Below are 19,198 nucleotides of genomic sequence, written 5' to 3'. Positions count from 1 at the left end.
ATACCGTACATTCACAAATAAAGATGACACCCAAAATATACAGTGCATTCAGTAAAAAAAAAACACACAACTAAACCATACCTGTAGCTGCAAATTATAGGATGTGATAAGCACACCCAGTGAAAAACCAAACCCTCCGCAAGACTTCCACTTTCAGTCTGTGAGCTGTGTCCTGTACCGATACTGTGTCACTCAGTCTGTGAGCTGTGTCCTGTACCGATACTGTGTCACTCAGTCTGTGAGCTGTGTCCTGTACCGATACTGTGTCACTCAGTCTGTGAGCTGTGTCCTGTACCGATACTGTGTCTCTCAGTCTGTGAGCTGTGCCCTGCACCGATACTGTGTCTCTCAGTCTGTGAGCTGTGCCCTGCACCGATACTGTGTCTCTCAGTCTGTGAGCTGTGCCTGTACTGATACTGTGTCTCAGTCTGTGAGCTGTGTCCTGTACCGATACTGTGTCACTCAGTCTGTGAGCTGTGCCCTGCACCGATGATATTAAACCCTGTTGCCAATTATTCAGACTGCTCCAGACTGATTGGACGTTAACATAGCATCAAACCAATCAGAATTAAAACAGACTGTGAATCATCAGGCTCCGGGCGGAATAGTCTCAGACAGTTTGAGTCAGAAATGAAGACAAGAAATGCTGGAACCACTCTGCAGGTCTGGCAGCATCTGTGGAAAGAGAAGCAGAGTTAACATTTCGGCTTTTTTTCAATTTGAGTCAGGGATAGGAACAAATATCGTGAACTATCCAATCAAAGAAATATTGCTAGTTTCATCACCAGTTGCTCGGACGGATAAAAATTTGACACAGAAAGTAACAGAGGGAAGTACATGAGGAATGCAGCCCCTCAGGTCTGCTCCACTATTAGCAACATCGAGACGAAATTGGCTGAGTGACAGGAAACAAAGAGTAGTGGTTATTGGAAGTCTTTCTGGCTGGAGGAAGGTTTGTAGTGGAGTTCCCCAGGGATTAGTGTTGGGACCCTTGCTTTTCCTGATCTGCATTAATGACCTCGACCTTGGAGTACAGGGCACCATTTCAAAGTTTGCTGATGATACAAAACTTGGAAGCATTGTGAACTGTGAGGATAGTGTAAGGATATAGACAAGTTGGTGGAATGGGCAGACAAGTGGTAGATGAAGTTCATTGCAGAGAAATGTGTGGTGATTCATTTTGGAAGGAAGAACATGGAGAGACAAGATAGAACAAAAGGGTACAACTCTAAAGGAGCAGAAGGACCTAAGTGTATATGTGCATAAGTCATTGAAGGTGTCAGGACAGGTTGAGAGAGTAGTTCATAAAGCATACAGTATCCTGGGCTTTATTAATAGGGGCATAGAGTACAAGAGCAAGGAAGTAATGTTGAACTTGCATATGACAATAGTTCATCCTCAGCTGGAGTATTGTGTCCAATTATGGGTCCCGCACTTGAGGAAAGGTGTGAGGACATTGGAGAAAGTACAGACAAGATTCACAAGAATGGTTCTAGGGATGGGGAATTTCAGTTATGCAGACAGATTGGAGAAGTTATTATGCATTATGGATGGCCTTTCTGCCAACAGAGGGAGTGCTGCCCCGCCAGAGGTCAGCACAGATGGAGCCCCCCCATCTGGGAGCTTGTTCAAAGAGGAAGCCCCCTCCCCCACCAGTGAAGACAGCAGGATTGGAGATCAGAGTATCACCAGCTGTACTTTTCAGTTTCATCCAGACTGTGATCAATTTCATTGATAAAACAAAGAGCAGGTATGGCTGGGGGAGGGCAGTGGGCCCAGGTAACATAAACTAACTGTTAGCTTTTAGTTAGGGCTAAAATGAATTGATTAAAGAGCCCGGGGAGTTTAAACAGTTTAAGAGGGTAGATTGGGGGAGAAAACACGAGGAATGGGAGCAGATGGCCATGGATAGAGTTGAACAGCGAGGGAGTTTCCTAGGGAGCTTACAGCCCAGGAGCCATCTTGCAACAATGGTGATGATACAAATGCCTAAATGTATGGGATACAACTATGTGCTGCTATTACTGTAGCCAAGTTACTGTTAGGTGAGTATGTGCCTAGGTTTGGAATCCCTGAAATCATATCTAGCGACAATGGCCCTTGACTTCTTGCTGGCGGCACAAGGGGGGGTCTGTGCAGCTCATCCTGTACGTTGTCATCCAACTCTTCCTCTGTTGCATCCACTCCGTTTGCCGGTCACAAAATCTCCAGGGTCCTGGTGGCAGTCCAACAACCCATCTCCTCCCTCTTCTCAAGAACCATGACCCCATGAAGGATGAAGCCCAGCGGCTAGCAAACATAGAACTTGAGTGAGGACTGGAAGTTGTCCTTTCAGGACAAAAGGGGGGACGTGTGGAACCTGAGGTGAGCCATCCTCGGACAAGGGGTGTGGGTTTGCCTGGTCAGTATATTTCTCACACTAACAGTTCCTTAGGAATGTGTCATGTCTGGGTGATGAGATTGTAAGAATCGGTTCAGACCTGGATAGGTCAAGAAGTCTCGACACCATTTTAAAATCAATTACTCTTTATTGCTTGCAAGCTGAACTCAGTTGATTCTACTGCGCAGGACCACATGTCCCACTGACAGTGTCACATGTGAGTTAAGTTTAAAACAATGCGAGGTAGCATTTATACATTTCAGAGCATACGTCACTTGTTATTCTAAATTTAGTGTGGTTGCCTAGGCAATTTACAGAAGCGGAATGTCCAGCAGATTGTTCTTAGTTTTTAGTTTTTTAGTTTTAGAGATACAGCACTGAAACAGGCCCTTCGGCCCACCGAGTCTGTGCTGACCAACAACCACCCATTTATACTAATCCTACACTAATTCCATATTCCTACCACATCCCCAACTGTCCCTATATTTCCCTACCACCTACCTACACTAGGGGCAATTTATAATGGCCAATTTACCCATCAACCTGCAAGTCTTTGGCATGTGGGAGGAAACCGGAGCACCCGGAGGAAACCCACGCAGACACAGGGAGAACTTGCAAACTCCGCACAGGCAGTACCCAGAATTGAACCCGGGTCGCTGGAGCTGTGAGGCTCCATCCATCAATATTGGCGACCACGCTCTGGAAGTGGTTCAAGAGTTCACCTACCTAGGCTCAACTATCACCAGTAACCTGTCTCTAGATGCAGAAATCAACAAGCGCATGGGAAAGGCTTCCACTGCTATGTCCAGACTGGCCAAGAGGGTGTGGGAAAATGGCGCACTGACACGGAACACAAAAGTCCGAGTGTATCAAGACTGTGCCCTCAGTACCTTGCTCTATGGCAGCGAGGCCTGGACAATGTATGTCAGCCAAGAGCGACGTCTCAATTCTTCGCTGCCTCCGGAGAATACTTGGCATCAGGTGGCAGGACCGTATCTCCAACACAGAAGTCCTCGAGGCGGCCAACCTCCCCAGCTTATACACACTACTGAGTCAGCAGCGCTTGAGATGGCTTGGCCATGTGAGCCGCATGGAAGATGGCAGGATCCCCAAAGATGCATTGTACAGCGAGCTCGCCACTGGTATCAGACCCATCGGCCGTCCATGTCTCCGCTTTAAAGACGTCTGCAAACGCGACATGAAGTCCTGTGACATTGACCACAAGTCGTGGGAGTCAGTTGCCAGCGTTCGCCAGAGCTGGCGGGCAGCCATAAAGGCGGGGTGTGGCGAGTCGCAGAGACTTAGCAGTTGGCAGGAAAAAATACAAAAGCACAAGGGGAGAGCCAACTGTGTAACAGCCCCGACAAACAAATTTTTCTGCAGCACCTGTGGAAGAGTCTGTCACTCTAGAATTGGCCTTTATAGCCACTCCAGGCGCTGCTCCACAGACCACTGACCACCTCCAGGCGCTTACCCATTGTCTCTCGAGATAAGGAGGCCAAAGAAGAAGAAGATTACATAATCAATTGTGCGAACACAATACAGCTGCAATTTCATTCTTGGAGCAAGTTGACCATTCATTAATTAATTTAAAGTATATACGAATAGGTTATACAATCACCCTCGTGTGGCATAACTAATTGTCTATCTTTTATAGAGCAAGTTTGAACACTGATTGTCTTTAAGGTAGCTGTCCATCCTGTATTCATACATCCTCTCACATCGCCTAATTAATTTCCTAAGTTTCCAAATTAAGTATGTCACATATTACGCCTTGATACCCAAAACCACTATCAGGACATGGGAGATAATTCTAAACCAGGGGTGTATCTGCACATTTGACCCCCAACTTCATAAGTCCTTCCACCAGGTAGAATCGTTTGTCTCGTCAATCTCATTTTGTAGCATCTTCGACTGTTGTTCCAGATTGTAGTATACTACAGCAATGACTTCTAGCTGCTGTCTCTCTTTACCCAAGCGTGTGGACAATAGTTGAATAGTATATTCATATTCCCGGTGGTAATTTGTCAAACCCTCCTTAATACTTTGTCACAGGTTTCGTTTCTCTCTTTCGTTTATGTATATCTACCAACTCCATCTTCCCTACTCTGGTTGGTATTCGTGGGTTGTAACGAAACATACTGTTGTTCACCGGACAAGTCCGTTTATGTCCATACTGGTACTCCTTCGCTGTGGTGGTTAAGCAATACCTCCCCTTTCCCATATAGGCCACATGGGTTAGCCCTGACAATGCTTTCCTAGTCTCCATGGTGCAATTTACAGTGGCATTAAACCCACATTTTGATTCTGCCGTTTTATATATAGGATGAGGACATATGACCACCTGGTTTTCCAGACTACACTCAGACAATGTTGTTCCAACTACCTCGTTTCCAATTTCCATAACGTAGGGTAAAATATCATGGTATTTTATGTAATCTTTTCCCCTTATCACCCCTATATTTTCTACTTCATGTAATTGCATCCCTAACTTATCTCTCAGAATTACAGGTATTCCCAACACTACTCCAATACTCATAGATCCTGTATTTACACACTCCTGACCTTTCCATATCTTAGGTTTTCTGAGTTGGCACGTGGTAATGTTATTATGTATGACTAGGTAATTCCTCCAACTGGGTGTAATTTATCCAAACTGGTACCTGTCCTGCATCAATTTGCCTCCAATTTTTCTTCGTTTGTTCTAACATCCACGGACCATATGTACTACAAACACTTTCATTATTTGAAATGTCGTGGACCTCCTTTACCTTTTCTATGATATCATTAATATTAAGGACTGTGGCTGCGTCATTCACTAAACTACGTTTATGTCTCCTTCCCTTGCACACCCCTCAATGATTTTGACACAAAAGGTCCCTGGAGGGCCTTTGCTGTCAAAACCTGACACCCCTGGTAGATTAAATTGTCCACTAAAATAAAAGCAAAATACTGCAGATGCTGAAAATCTGAAACAAAAACAAGAAATGCTGGAAATACTCAGCAGATTAAATTGTCCGCCAGGCACATAGTAGTTCTTTTCAGGATTTTATATAAAGGGGCTGGCTTTAAGTCAAATCCATCAGTAAGGTTCCTGCGATACCCGACAAGGCCCAAAAATGATCTCAGAGCCTTAGTATCTTGTGGTAAGGGGAGTTTGAGGATTGTCTGTACTCGCATCCGCTCCGTCTCACGCTTTCCCTGTGTTATCACTATTCTCAAATAATAAACCTTTTCTTTCAATATCTGTGCCTTTCCCTGGGAGCCATACGTCCTGTTGTCCCTGGAACGCAAACGCAAATTTATATTGACCCTCTTGTGCCAGCAGTATGGACCAGAACCCATTGCTAATATCCAACACAGCAAACCACTTAGACTGTTCTGTTTTTTTATTTTCTAAAACGTTGATTGTCCTCCTAAATATCAGATAAATTTCCCTTTGAGTGCTTTAAATGACCACACATATCAATTACATTGTGTTTATTGATTCCAATTTCTTATGCCCAGACTTGGTGGTATTGCATTTGTTACATTAAAGACAGAAATGCTTGCAACTATCTCTCCTTCTCAAGCACTTTGTCTCATTGATAAAGATGCTGTGACATTTGATGTCTGCAATTAAGTTTTTAAATTCTTAAAGCTGCTGGATCTCTTGCTGTGGCATCAGTTCTCATGTGGCCTTGGAACTTGCCGTCACCTGCTTAAAAAAACACAAAGAATCCATTGTGGCTCTGCCCCTGAGCCCAATGGGTTAATTTGTCCAATTCTATCTCAAACAAGAGAGAATGTAACCATCTCCCCTTGACATTCAACAGCATTACCAATTGCTGAAACCCCGACGAGCAACATCCTGGGGGTTACCATTGACCAGAAATTGAACTGGACCATAAATACTGTGGCAACAAGAGCAGGTCAGAGACTGGGAATTCTGCAGTGAGTAACTCAGCTCCCCAAAGCCTGTTCAGCATCTACAAGGCACAAGTCAGGAGTGTGATGGAATACTCTCCACTTGCCTGGATGGACGCAGCTCCAACAACACTCAAGAAGCTCGACACCATCCAGGACAAAGCAGTCCTCTTGATCGGCACTTCATCCACCACCTTAAACATTCACTCCCTCCACCACTGGTACACAGTGGCAGTCGTGTGTACCATCTACAAGATGCACTGCAGCAATTCACCAAGACTCCTTCAACAGCACCTTCCCAACCCACAACCTCTACCACCTAGAAGGACAAGGAAAGAAGATGCATGGGAACACCACCACCTGCAAGTTCCCCTCCAAGCCACACACCACCCTGACTTGGAACTATATCACCATTCCTTCACTGTCACTGGGTCAAATTCCTGGAACTCCCTCCCCAACAGCACAGAGAGTACCTGCACCAGATGCACTGCAGTGGTTCAAAAAGGCAACTCATCACCTTCAAGGGCAATTCGGGATGGGCAACAAATGCTGGTCTTGCCAACACGGCTAAGAACAAACAACAAAGAACAGTACAGCACAGGAACAGGCCATTCGGCCCTCCAAGCCTGCGCCGATCTTGATGCCTGCCTAAACTAACACCTTCTGCACTTCTGGGGCTCATATCCCTCGATTCCCTTCCTATTCATGTATTTGTCAAGATGTCTCTTAAACGTCGCTATCGTATTGTTTCCACCACCTCCCCTGGCAGCAAGTTCCAGGCACTCACCACCCTCTGTGTAAAAACGTGCCTCGCACATCCCCTCTAAACTTTGCCCCTCTCACCTTAAACCTATGTCCCCTAGTAACTGACTCTTCCACCCTGGGAAAAAGCTTCTGACTATCCACTCTGTCCATGTCGCTCATAACTTTGTAAACCTCTATCATGTCGCCCCTCCACCTCCATCGTTCCAGTGAAAACAATCCAAGATTATCCAACCTCTCCTCATAGTTAATGCCCTCCAGACCAGGCAACATCCTGGCAAACCTCCTCTGTACCCTCTCCAAAGCCTCCACGTCCTTCTGGTAGTGTGGCGACCAGAATTGCATGCAATATTCTAAATGTGGCCTAACTTAAGGTTCTGTACAGCTGCAACATGACTTGCCAATTTTTATACTCTATGCCCCGACTGATGAAGGCAAGCATGCCGTATGCCTTCTTGACTACCTTATCCACCTGTGTTGCCACTTTCAGTGACCTGTGGACCTGTACGCCCAGATCTCTCTGCCTGTCAATACTGCTAAGGGTTCTGCCATTTACTGTATACCTCCCACCTGCATTAGTGCTTCCAAAATGCATTACCTCACATTTGTCCGGATTAAACTCCATCTGCCATTTCTCCGCCCAAGTCTCCAACCGATCTATATCCTGCTGTGTCCTCTGACAATCCTCATCATTATCCGCAACTCCACCAACCTTTGTGTCGTCTGCAAACTGACTAATCAGACCAGCTACATTTTCCTCCAAATCATTTATATATACTACAAACAGCAAAGGTCCCAGCACTGATCCCTGCGGAAGACCACTAGTCACACCCCTCCATTCAGAAAAACACCCATCCACTGATACCCTCTGTCTTCTGTGACTGAGCCAGTTCTGTATCCATCTTGCCAGCTCACCTCTGATCCAGTGTGACTTCATCTTTTGTACCAGTCTGCCATGTAGGACCTTGTCAAAGGCTTTACTAAAGTCCATATAGATAACATCCACTGCCCTTCCTTCATCAATCATCTTCGTCACTTCCTCAAAAAACTCAATCAAATTAGTGAGACACGACCTCCCCTTCACAAAACCATGCTGTCTCTCGCTAATAAGTTCATTTGTTTCCAAATGGGAGTAAACCCTGTCCCAAATAATCCTCTCTAATAATTTCCCTACCACTAACGTAAGGCTCACCGGCCTATAATTTCCTGAATTATCCTTGCCACCCTTCTTAAACAAAGGAACAACATTGGCTATTCTCCAGTCCTCTGGGACCTCACCTGTAGCCAATGAGGATGCAAAGATTTCTGTCAAGGCCCCAGCAATTTCTTCCCTTGCCTCCCTCAGTATTCTGGGGTAGATCCCATCAGGCCCTGGGGACTTATCTACCTTAATGCTTTGCAAGACACCCAACACCTCCTCCTTTTTGATAATGACATGACTGAGACTATCTACACTCCCTTCCCTCGGCTCATCATCCACCAAGTCCCTCTCTTTGGTGAATACTGATGCAAAGTACATCCAAGAAACATCCAAGAAAGACTATAACACAAAAATGAGTACAGCCAAACGCCCTTGTTGTCTACCTTCCAGCTTTTTATTCCTTTGCCTTGCGAGCATTATCAGTCTTCCATTTCCACATTTTCTTCTTTCCCTTCCAAATCTGCTGTCAGTTTCCTATCCCCCTCCCAGGCTAGTTTAAATGCTCCCCAACAGCACTAGCAAAACCCCCTGCAAGGATATTGGTCCTAGTTCTGTTGAGGTGCAATTCATCCAGCTTGCACAGGTCCAATCTCCCCCAGAACCAGGTTCAATGCCCCAGGAATCTAAAGCCCTTTATCCTGCACCATCTCTCCAGCCATGCATTCATCAGCTTTATCTTATTTCTGTACTCAGTAGCAGTAATCTGGAGATTACTACCTTCAAGGTCTTGCTTTTCAATCTCTCTTCTAGCTACCTAAACTCTGCTTTTTGAACCTCATCCCTCTTTTTGTCTGTGTCATGGGTACTGATAAGGACCATGACCTTTGGCTGTTCACCCACCCCCGCAGAATGTCCTGCAGCCACTCAGTGACATCCTGGACCTTGGCACCATGGAGGGAACATAACATCCTGGAGTCACGTCTGCATCAGAAGTGCCTGTCTGTTCCCCCTCACTATCAAACCCCTACCTCAATTGCACTTTCTCTCCCTCCCTCACTGTGCAGCTAAGCCACCTATGGTGCCATAAACCTGGCTCTGCCTGTAATCCCCCGAGAAACCAACATTCTCACCAGTATTCAAAACTGAATACCGGTCGGAGAACAAGATGCAGTCATGGGGTCCCTGCCACTCAGCACTCGCTTGAAAGCAAAAGAAGTCTCTGTCAGTCAGACAGGGCTCTCAACTGCTCCCTCACACTCTGGGCAGCTGCTAGTTTCCAGTCACCTCACTTGCTTCAAGTTCGGGCTCTTCTCGGCTTCTTCCATCATTATTGTGTCTTTCGGTGCAGCCAGTGCTCGCCTGCTGCTGCTCGGATCAAGCAAAGCATTTAATGTGTTCAGACAGCGGGTCAACCCGAAGCAGGATTTCACTGCTGGTCAGAGAGTAACATGAAGGTGGATGCTGAAGGGCTCCTGAAAGTTCGAGTAAGATGCCATCAGAGACTGGGAATTAGCTCAAATGGTAAAACAGTTGCTTTACATGAGAGGTAGTGGGTTCAATGCCTGAATTCCCCACTCCCTTTTAGGCTAAGGGCAACTGTTCACAGCCAGTAGTTGCATCAATGAGCTCAAAATCCATATACCGCTGCAGAGAGAGAGAGATCAAGGGGCATCAAATACTTTGCAGTGTATAGCTGCGAATGGGACACAAGGGAGTGAAAAAAATATCAGAAGCAATTTGTGTATTTGTCAAGGATGAAATTTATGAAGCTTCTATTTCATTGGAGCAGAGATGTGGATTCCTCTGACACAGGTACACTGAAACATCATGAGTGTAAACCGAGTGGGACAGGGAATGTGTATTGGATGGACAGTAGAGTTTGGTCAATACACATTCCCTGTCCCACTAGGTTCTCACAGTAGAGAATGGGCAATGCAGATGAGGTTAGAAAGACAATTCTAATAGTCCACTCCTCCCAGTCTCACAACCACGGTTACACATTCTCAGTAAAGTGTTTTTAATTATACACCAACCTAGCCAGGAGCAGCCAGAGCTGAACAGATCTTTAAAGACACAGTCACCTCAAGAAAACTACTGAGAGAGGAGCACCATTGTCACCAGTGTCATTCAAACAGGGGCAAAAGAAAGGGAACATTCTCTTGACAAATGTGGAAAGAGATGCAGTGGTTTTTGTCGAGGTTCATCCCAAGCAGCTCTGTAACACAGGAGTCTGTGCTCTCCGGGCTGTTCCCAGGGACGCACACCGAGACAAACATCAACTGCTGCTGGAGGACTATCAATTTGGTGAAAGACGCCCTTTGGTCTGCCCGAAACTTGCTGGTCTTCCAGCGCAAAGAGTTGTCCACCACCGAATGTTGCAGACTGGCACATTCCAAGGTCCAGGACTACGTGCTGAGGGACGCACTAACGCTTGGGGCAGCCGCAGCAAAGGCTCAATGGGGAAAGACCACAGTGTAAGGTCCCCCCACCAAGCTGAACTGAGGGGCTGGGTCCATGGAAAACACCTCGAACTGTATCGGGAAAATTCTGTGTGCTGCAAATGTAAAAATGTATATGGCATGACAATGAAATGGAAGGGTTGTGAGGCAACTCATGATTGTATTGAAGGAAACCGATCATCTTTGCACTGTTTGTATTTTTTGACTTGATGCTGTATTAAACTGTTTCGGAATGTAATTTTTACAGATTTTTATGAATAAAGTATATTTTGGAAATTAAAAAAAAAGTCTCTGTAAAAGTGTAGAATTGAGACAAGTCAGCAGCATTGTAAAAGGACACTTGGCCTCCCTCGTAGTCCAGGTAAACTCATGTGTGGCTGGGCTTCCTCCTCAGAGCCAGCAAGGTGACTGTCAGTGAAGTTTGAACACAGTACTGCTCTCCATTGCTCAGGGACAGTGCCAGGTATCCATTCTCGGGTTTCAAAGCGATGTCTCCCTTCCTGTTAATGGACTCTGGCCACGCCCAGGTCCCATTTGGACTGGTCGCTCACCTTCACCTCCCAGTAGTGCATCCCTGCCATAAAACCCACAGCAGCCAGGATGGTGACACAGATCGAACCTGGCCAGGCTGTCAGGAAGCAGCTGTTTGGTATCGATGGCAGTCACACTGGTCAGATCAGCAGACAGCAGCAGCCAAGGGTTTACTGTTCGAGAGTCCAGGGTCAGGGCAAGCAGAACTGCAGAACAAAGTCCATGGGTTACTGGAGTTCCCTCTCGTCGGTGGATGACCAAGAGAGGACAGTGATTGAGTCTTGGGGGAGGGGGAATGAGCCAATTGTTCCTTTACTGGAATGGAGAGAATCCCACTTTAATTGGAACTCTGGGTGGAATGGAATTCTTCTTCTTTAGCCTCCTTGTCTCGGGAGACAATGGGTAAGCACCTGGAGGTGGTCAGTGGTTTGTGGAGCAGTGCCTGGAGTGGCTATAAAGGCCAATTCTAGAGTGACAGGCTCTTCCACAGGTGCTGCAGATAAAATTGGTTGTCAGGACTGTTTCGCAGTTGGCTCTCCCGTTGCGCTTCTGTCTTTTTTCCTGCCAACTGCTAAGTCTCTTCGACTCGCCACACTTTAGCCCCGCCTTTATGGCTGCCCGTCAGCTCTGGCGATCACTGGCAATTGACTCCCACGAATTGTGATCAATGTCACAGGACTTCATGTCGCGTTTGCAGACGTCTTTAAAGCGGAGACATGGACGGCCGGTGGGTCTGATACCAGTGGCGAGCTCGCTGTACAATGTGTCCTTGGGGATCCTGCCATCTTCCACACGGCTCACATGGCCAAGCCATCTCAAGCGCCGCTGGCTCAGTAGGGTCTATAAGCTGGGGATGTTGGCTGCCTCTAGGACTTCTGTGTTGGAGATACGGTCCTGCCACAAGCGCATGGGACAGGCTTCCACTGCTATGTCCAGACTGGCCAAGAGAGAGTGTGGGAAAATGGCACACGGACACAGAACACAAAAGTCCGCGTGTATCAAGCCTGTGTCCTCAGTACTTGCTCTACGGCGGCGAGGCCTGGACAACGTATGTCAGCCAAGAGCGACGTCTCAATTCATTCCATCTTCGCTGCCTCCGGAGAATCCTTGGCATCAGGTGGGATGGACTACAGGTCAAATATTACACCATTTTCCTCCCTTCAGAGAGAGGACACTGTCCAATGTGAAAAATGTTAAGGACATTATAAAAGATCACTTCACATTGTAAAACAGATTTCATTTCTGATCAATAAAAAAAAAAGAGTTGCTCAGAAATCTGAGCATGGGGAGGGGTCAGAAATCACCAAGCATTTCCACCCAACTGCTGTGACCCAGTTCCCCACAAACTGGCCGAGTAGAAGAACAGCAGCCCCACCGGCCTCAGTAAAAGACACACAGTCCGCACCACTTCAACTGGGCAAAGAGCACTGATCAATTTCCATTGCTGCCATCGTCAATTACAAAGTCACTGATTAATGTGTTCCACACACCAGCTCTTTCAGTGCAGAAACAGGATGTTCAGTGTGGAGGCTCCACCTGCTTACAGTGAGTGTCTCAGTAAATTACACTACACCAGCCCAACCAATCAGTTCAGCTTGTTTTGTTGTAATCAATAGACTATTTTTAACCTTTGCAATTTGTTTTGTCATCTGCTCCCCCTGCCAAGCTTCTGTGGAGTTGAATACTCTGCTGTCCTTGAACAGGACATTTTTGTGATAAAGTTACAAACAGGTGTCAAAGATTCAGAGTGTGCCTTTTCTATGTGAAGTACACACAGGTATGATGGAATATAGGTATCAGGCTTCATTAGGTAAAATTTAGAAATAGTTAATGCATTATACCTTTTAGAATTAAAGATTGAGTGGCTGGTCAGGTTTTCAAGACTCATTGGCATTCCCCTTTAAGAAGGCAGACTTAGAAATTTCAAGGTCCCTGCTACAAACTTAAGTTGGAAAATCCATTTCAGTGTTTCTGTAGCTCGGGTCTTGGAGGATAAACACACACATTGAAATATCCCATGTGATATCAGTAAGAGATACCATAAATTTAAAATAATTGATGGTGTTAGTAAATGTCGACAGATTGACCAACAAGGGAAGTCCAACCTACCATAAAAAAGGCAATTAAAATAGTCAAATAAACACAATTATCAACATTTTGACCAGATAAATGCTCACATCCTCAAGAGCAGGAGAGTTCCAGTAAACCATTAAGTGGAGATAGTAGTTCAAGGTATGGATTTTAAAAAGCAAAAGAAAAACACACAGGAAGATAACACCTATATGTTAAAAGTCAGATGACACTTCAGAAACAGTATAAACCTAAGGAGGTTATGAAGCAAAGATTAGAAATGTTGAATCCTCAACAATGCTTCTCAACTACGGGGAATTTAAGGTAAAAAAGTTCACTTTAAATTTATGGATATTCTAAAATATTTTGCTGTAACATTAGCAAGGTTAAACTTTTGGTTATAGGTTAGAAATAAGATTAGGAGTTACATCTTTTAGTAATATTTGATAGTGTTATATTTATCCACTTAGAAGTGGTTGCATGTTAAATTCTTTAATAAATCTATAAAAAAAAGTTAATAAATTGTCTCATGTTGCATCCTGTATACAACTACAAGGAGCCCCCTCTCCGTGTCTCTAAGTGGAGAGATGCATATTGAACAGACTTCCCAGACCCTTATAATATCTGGGATACTTGACAGCCACAATAATTTTTTTAAATAGGCCACCCGACAAATGGTAATATTCTCTTTTAGTATCTTTCTTTGAGGGAAAGAAAGTACAATTCTTTGGATCCAAATAAGTTTTTTTAATTTATGCATGGGATGTGGGCGTCGCTGGCTAGGCCAGCATTTATTGCCTTGAGAAGGTGGTGGTGAGCTGCCTTATTGAACTGCAGCAGTCTATGTGGGGGTAGGTACACCCCAGTGCTGTTAGGAAGGGAATTCCAGGATTTTGACCCAGTGACAGTGAAGGAACGGCGATATAGTTCCTAGTCAGGATGGTGTGCGACTTGGAGGGGAACTTGCAGTTGGTGGTGCTCCCATACATTTGCTGCCCTTGTCCTTCTAGTTGGTAGAGGTTGGGTGTTTGGAAGGTGCTGTCTAAGGAGCCTTGGTGCGTTGCTGCAGTGCATCTTGTAGATGGTACGCACTGCTGCCACTGTGCGTCGGTGGTGGATATGTCCTTTAGGACTTGACCAGCTCAGTCAGCAGTGGTGCTACCGAGCCACTCTTGGGATGGACATTGAAGTCCCCCACCCAGAGTACATTCTGTGCCTTGCCACCCTCAGTGCTTCCTCCAAGTGTTGTTCAACATGGAGGAGTACTGACTCATTAGCTGAGGGAGGGCGGTAAGTGGTAATCAGCAGGAGGTTTCCTTGCCCATGTTTGACCTGATGCCATTAGACTTCATGGGATGCAAAGTCGATGTTGTGCACTTCCAGGGCAACTCCCTCCCTACTGTATACCACTGTGCCGTCACCTCTGCACTGCCGGTGGGACAGGACATACCCGGGAATGGTGATGGCAGTGTCTGGGACATTGTCTGTCAGGTATGATTCCGTGAGTATGACCATCAGTCTGTTGCTTGACTAGTCTGTGGGACAGCTCTCCCAACTTTGGGACAAGTCCCCAATGTTAGTAAGGAGGACTTTGCAGTGTCGACAGGGCTGGGTTTGCCGTTGTCGTTTCTGGTGTCTAGGTCGATGCCGGGTGGTCCGTCCGGTTTCATTCCTTTTTATTGACTTCGTAGCAGTTAGATACAACTGAGTGGCTTGCTAGGCCATTTCAGAGGGCATGTAAGAGTCAACCACATTGCTGTGAGTCTGGAGTCACATGTCGGCCAGACCAGGTAAGGACAGCAGATTTCCTTCCCTGAAGGACATTAGTGAACCAGATGGGTTTTTACAACAAATCGACAATGATTTCATGGCCATCATTAGACTAGCTTTTTAATTCCAGATTTATTAATTGAATTCAAATTCTACCTTCTGCTGTGGTGGGATTCGAACCCATGTCCCCAGAGCAATACCCTGGGTCTCTGGGTAACTAGTCCAGTGACAATACCATTACGCCACCGCCTCCCCATGTGTCTGAGAATTTGTCTGATTTGAACTTAAAGGAGATTCATAGAGATGTACTCCTGATTTGGTTTAGTCTCTATAAGGGGTTAAAGGCATAAATCACTTTACAGGTTCCCTTGAAGAAAAGTGTGCCCATTTTTAGATTTAGAGTCACAACTTTGGGACAAGCCATCTACTACCTATAGTGGGAAAAATGCATTAGCACAAACTGTAAGCAGTGGGGACTGTATTTAAATGCTATAAAGTGTAAAGGGTTTAAATAAAATTCCTGCCACCCTCCCACATACAAGTTACAGTCAGCTCAGCCAGTTCATATTAGTATTTGCCCCCCCACCCCACCGTCCACCCTCCATGAGGGAATAGTCCTAATCACACATCCCTTCATCCACCTCACCAACCTAACCTCGAATGTCGACAGCTTCTGTGTCAAACCACTAACCCTGCAAGTGAATTCTACAGACACAACTTGGGAAAGAATAATCTACAACTGAACACAGGCTGGGATTCAGATCACCCCTGTTGATCTGGATACAGGATTACTGGTGGAAGCAATGTTATTCATTCATTTACCTGGATGGATAATTTCCTTTATTTCTCTCCTAAGTGTGCACTTTGTATGTCCCCAGGCACACATTCCCAGACATAGCAGTGGGCGTCTCTTCAGAAAAACTGCTAACATTAATACCTGTTGGAGAACACCAGGACAGAAGAACTTCAAGAACTAGGAGCAGGAGTAGGCTATACACCCCCTTGAGCCTGCACCGCCATTCAATAAGACCACAGCTGACCCTCAACTCCACTTTTTCTCATCCCCATATCCTCGATCCCTTAGAGTCCCAAAATCTAATCAATCTCAGCCTTGAATATACTCAGTGACTGAGTATCCACAGCCCTCAGGGGTAGAGAAACAACACCGAGTGAAGAAATTGCTCTTCATCTTACTCCTACATGGCTGCCCCTCTGCACCCAGCCTGTCATACCCCATCATTGAAAAAGAAGATTCTGAGATCAGTTGGCATTTTTTTAAACTCCAGTCAGTATGGGCCCAATTTACTCAGTCTCTCCTCATAAGACAACCCTCTCATGCTAGAAATTAAATCCATGAACTTTTGTTGCACCTTGTTTAAGGCAAAAAGCTCCTTTGGTACACAGCGACTAAAACCGCACACATCACTCTAGGTGTGGTCTCACCAAAGCCCTGTACAATTGCAGCAAGACTTCCTTCCTCTTGTACTCCAAGCCCCTGCAATAAAAGCCAGTTTTGTATGAAGTGAATTAACACTACAGGATTCAGACTAGAGAACACAGTGGGATGTGGAGCTGCTACATCAGCAATAGTTCATTATTGACAATACATACCTGTCCCTCCAAGAACTAACCTCCTTGAAGAGAAAACAGAAACAATGTTAGTTTGTTGTTGCAGCTTCATGGAACACAAAAGCACGCTGAAGTGAATTAAACTGGGCGAGGTGAAAACCAACTTGGGACAGTACATTCTCATTGATTCCACACTCAATGTACCCAGGGCACACATTCCCAACAGATTTCATCACTTCACTGAAGCTTCATCGATTTGGTCTCATATTATCCCACTTTAGATTAAGTTCTCTTTGAACACGGTTATTTAATAATCTAAGATTAATACAGACATGAGAATGAATCAAAAAGCCAGAATCTGATTCTTTAATGGGATGTGGACATCACTGCCAAGGCCAGCATTTATTGCCGATCCCTAATTGCCCTCGAGAAGATTGTGGTGAACTGCTTTCTTGAAGCACTATAGTCGATGTGATGTTTGTAGACCCACAGTACTGTTAGGGAGGGAGTTCATGATTTTGACCCAGTGACAGTGAAGGAACGGCGATTTAGTTCTAAGTCAGGATGGTGTGTGGCTTGGAGGGAAACTTGCAATTGGTGGTGTTCCCATGTGTCTGCTGCCCCTGTCCTTCTAGATAGTAAAGGATTTGGTCAGAATTCTTTTTAAAGCCCTTTGACCCTTCAAATATATAAATCAGTAAAGGCAAGACGGAAGAAGGAAACACTGGTGACTGTTGAGGCGCCTAAGCAGGGTGCCGGTGAGAGCAGGGAAGTTCATGATACAATGGGTGGCATTTAGAGACGGATCAGGATGAATGAAAGGTAAATTATGACAAAGTGACAGGCTAAACCGGGTGAAGTTAAATATCCGATGGTCAGGAAGTTCTTCACTCAAAGAGGACACGTGGAATGGATTTCTAGACAGAGAGGTGGAGGGAAAAGCCAGGAACCATTGCACAGACAGATCAGGCAAATCAGAGAGATCAGCCCAATGTGAACAACTGTAGATTCTGGAGCTGGGGTCAGTCACCCATCAGCCAGATGGATTTACTCTGCTATTGTGTAATAAAAAGTAAAAAAAACCCAGAAAGATGCAGGTTTAGAATATTTTGATAAAGTACCAGATAATTGACTTGGATTAATAGGGACAGTGGATGCATGAATACAACATTGGCTAAGAGACAGAAAGCAGAGAGTAATGGTGAATGGTTGTTTTTCAGTCTGGAGGGAGGCTATACAGTGGTGTCCCCCAGGGGTCAGTATTAGGAACCCGCTCTTTTTCACAATGATTTGGAGTTGGTTCGACAGGGCATTGTTTCAAAGTTCAAATGTAGTAAACACAAGTGAGGAGGATAGTGACAGGACATGAACTGGTAAAACGGGCAGACACATATTTGATGAAATTGAACACAAATGTAAAACAATGCATTTGGTAAGAAAAAGTGAGGTGCAATAGCATAAACTAAGTAAAACGAATGGACGTCAGCAACAGAAACCCTGGCTTAGGTTTCCCTTTGTTGTCGAGCAACTTGGAAGCTAAGTTACAGATGTCCACCATCGCCATAACAATGAGCCACTGGGAGGGGGCAGATACCTTTCAATTTAATCAAACAGAAGTGAGGAGGGAGAAGAAAAGAGCACAGTGTGGACCTGCAGAGAGATCACTTTGATTCAGTTTGGCCTCAAATGTTAGTGATATCCAGCTCAGGGGAGAAGAGTATCGTGTGCATTTCTGTCAGGTTTCTTTCCATTTGTCAAGTTACTTTCCACCTGAGCTTCCAGCCTTTCCATCATGTTGCTCTTGGTCATTGAGGAACTGGTGGTCAGCAAACTGCTGTGTAACATGGTAGATCAGATTAAACCCCATTTCCTTAAGGAAAGGAACAAACTTCAGAATTCAACATGATTGACACTGATTTCCAGACCAAAAAAATTAATTCCTACACATTCTCCAAACTAAAAAAAGTGAAATCCACAGCCTGGAGCCTTGGCCAATTTGGTAGCCTCTATGAATAGAGTGGATCTTGAACCCATGACTTAGACTTCAGCACATGATCTAGGCCGAGACCTGCTGAAGCACTGCACTCTCAGATGGGCAACACTGAGGGAGCGCTGCACTGGTGTAGGTGCTGCCTTTTGGATAAGATGTTAACTCAAGGCCCTGTCTGGATGTGAAAGATCCCTTGGCAATATTAAAAAGAGCAGAGATTCCTCCCAATGCCCCAACTGATACCCCTCCTTCAAAACAGCCTCAGAAACTATTTAATTAGTAATTTATTTATTTCGCTAGCACATGTAAAATGGCTGCCACATTGAAAGAAATCTGGCATTGATAATACACCTTTTACAATCTTGGGACTTACCAAAACAACAGGTGTAGTCATTGTCATGCAGATATTAGCCTGTGTAACAGCCACAACACACACACAGTGACTGCAGATTGTAAACCTTTCTGGACACAGGTAGATCAGACCAACTTACTTTAGTGTGTGCAATCTCAAGTCCTTGTTTCTGCAGCGCATCTTTCAAAGAGACCACTTTCTGGTTTAGTGAGTTTAAGAAAGCAACTCCTTTATTCTGCAGGGGAGACAGGAAGGAAGTGTATTGAAC

General features: G+C 45.2%; 1 protein-coding gene and 1 pseudogene across 2 annotated transcripts in view; both read right to left on the bottom strand.

Annotated features, from left to right (window-relative positions):
* LOC137346253 (uncharacterized) overlaps nt 1-491 on the bottom strand; it is a 144,076-nt gene extending 143,585 nt beyond the window's left edge. For both annotated transcript variants that reach the window (XM_068009704.1, XM_068009703.1), the window contains exon 1: nt 82-491. The gene's annotated coding sequence lies outside the window, so the exon portion shown is untranslated. The remainder of the gene's footprint in view (nt 1-81) is intronic.
* LOC137345807 (zinc-binding protein A33-like) overlaps nt 1-19,198 on the bottom strand; it is a 213,515-nt pseudogene that overhangs the window by 190,080 nt on the left and 4,237 nt on the right.

This window comes from Heterodontus francisci, chromosome 29 (assembly GCF_036365525.1).
Source record: "Heterodontus francisci isolate sHetFra1 chromosome 29, sHetFra1.hap1, whole genome shotgun sequence".
Lineage (NCBI taxonomy): Eukaryota > Metazoa > Chordata > Chondrichthyes > Heterodontiformes > Heterodontidae > Heterodontus > Heterodontus francisci.
The sequence above is the reverse complement of the archived record's forward strand: the minus strand, read 5'-3'. Positions and strand labels throughout refer to the sequence as shown.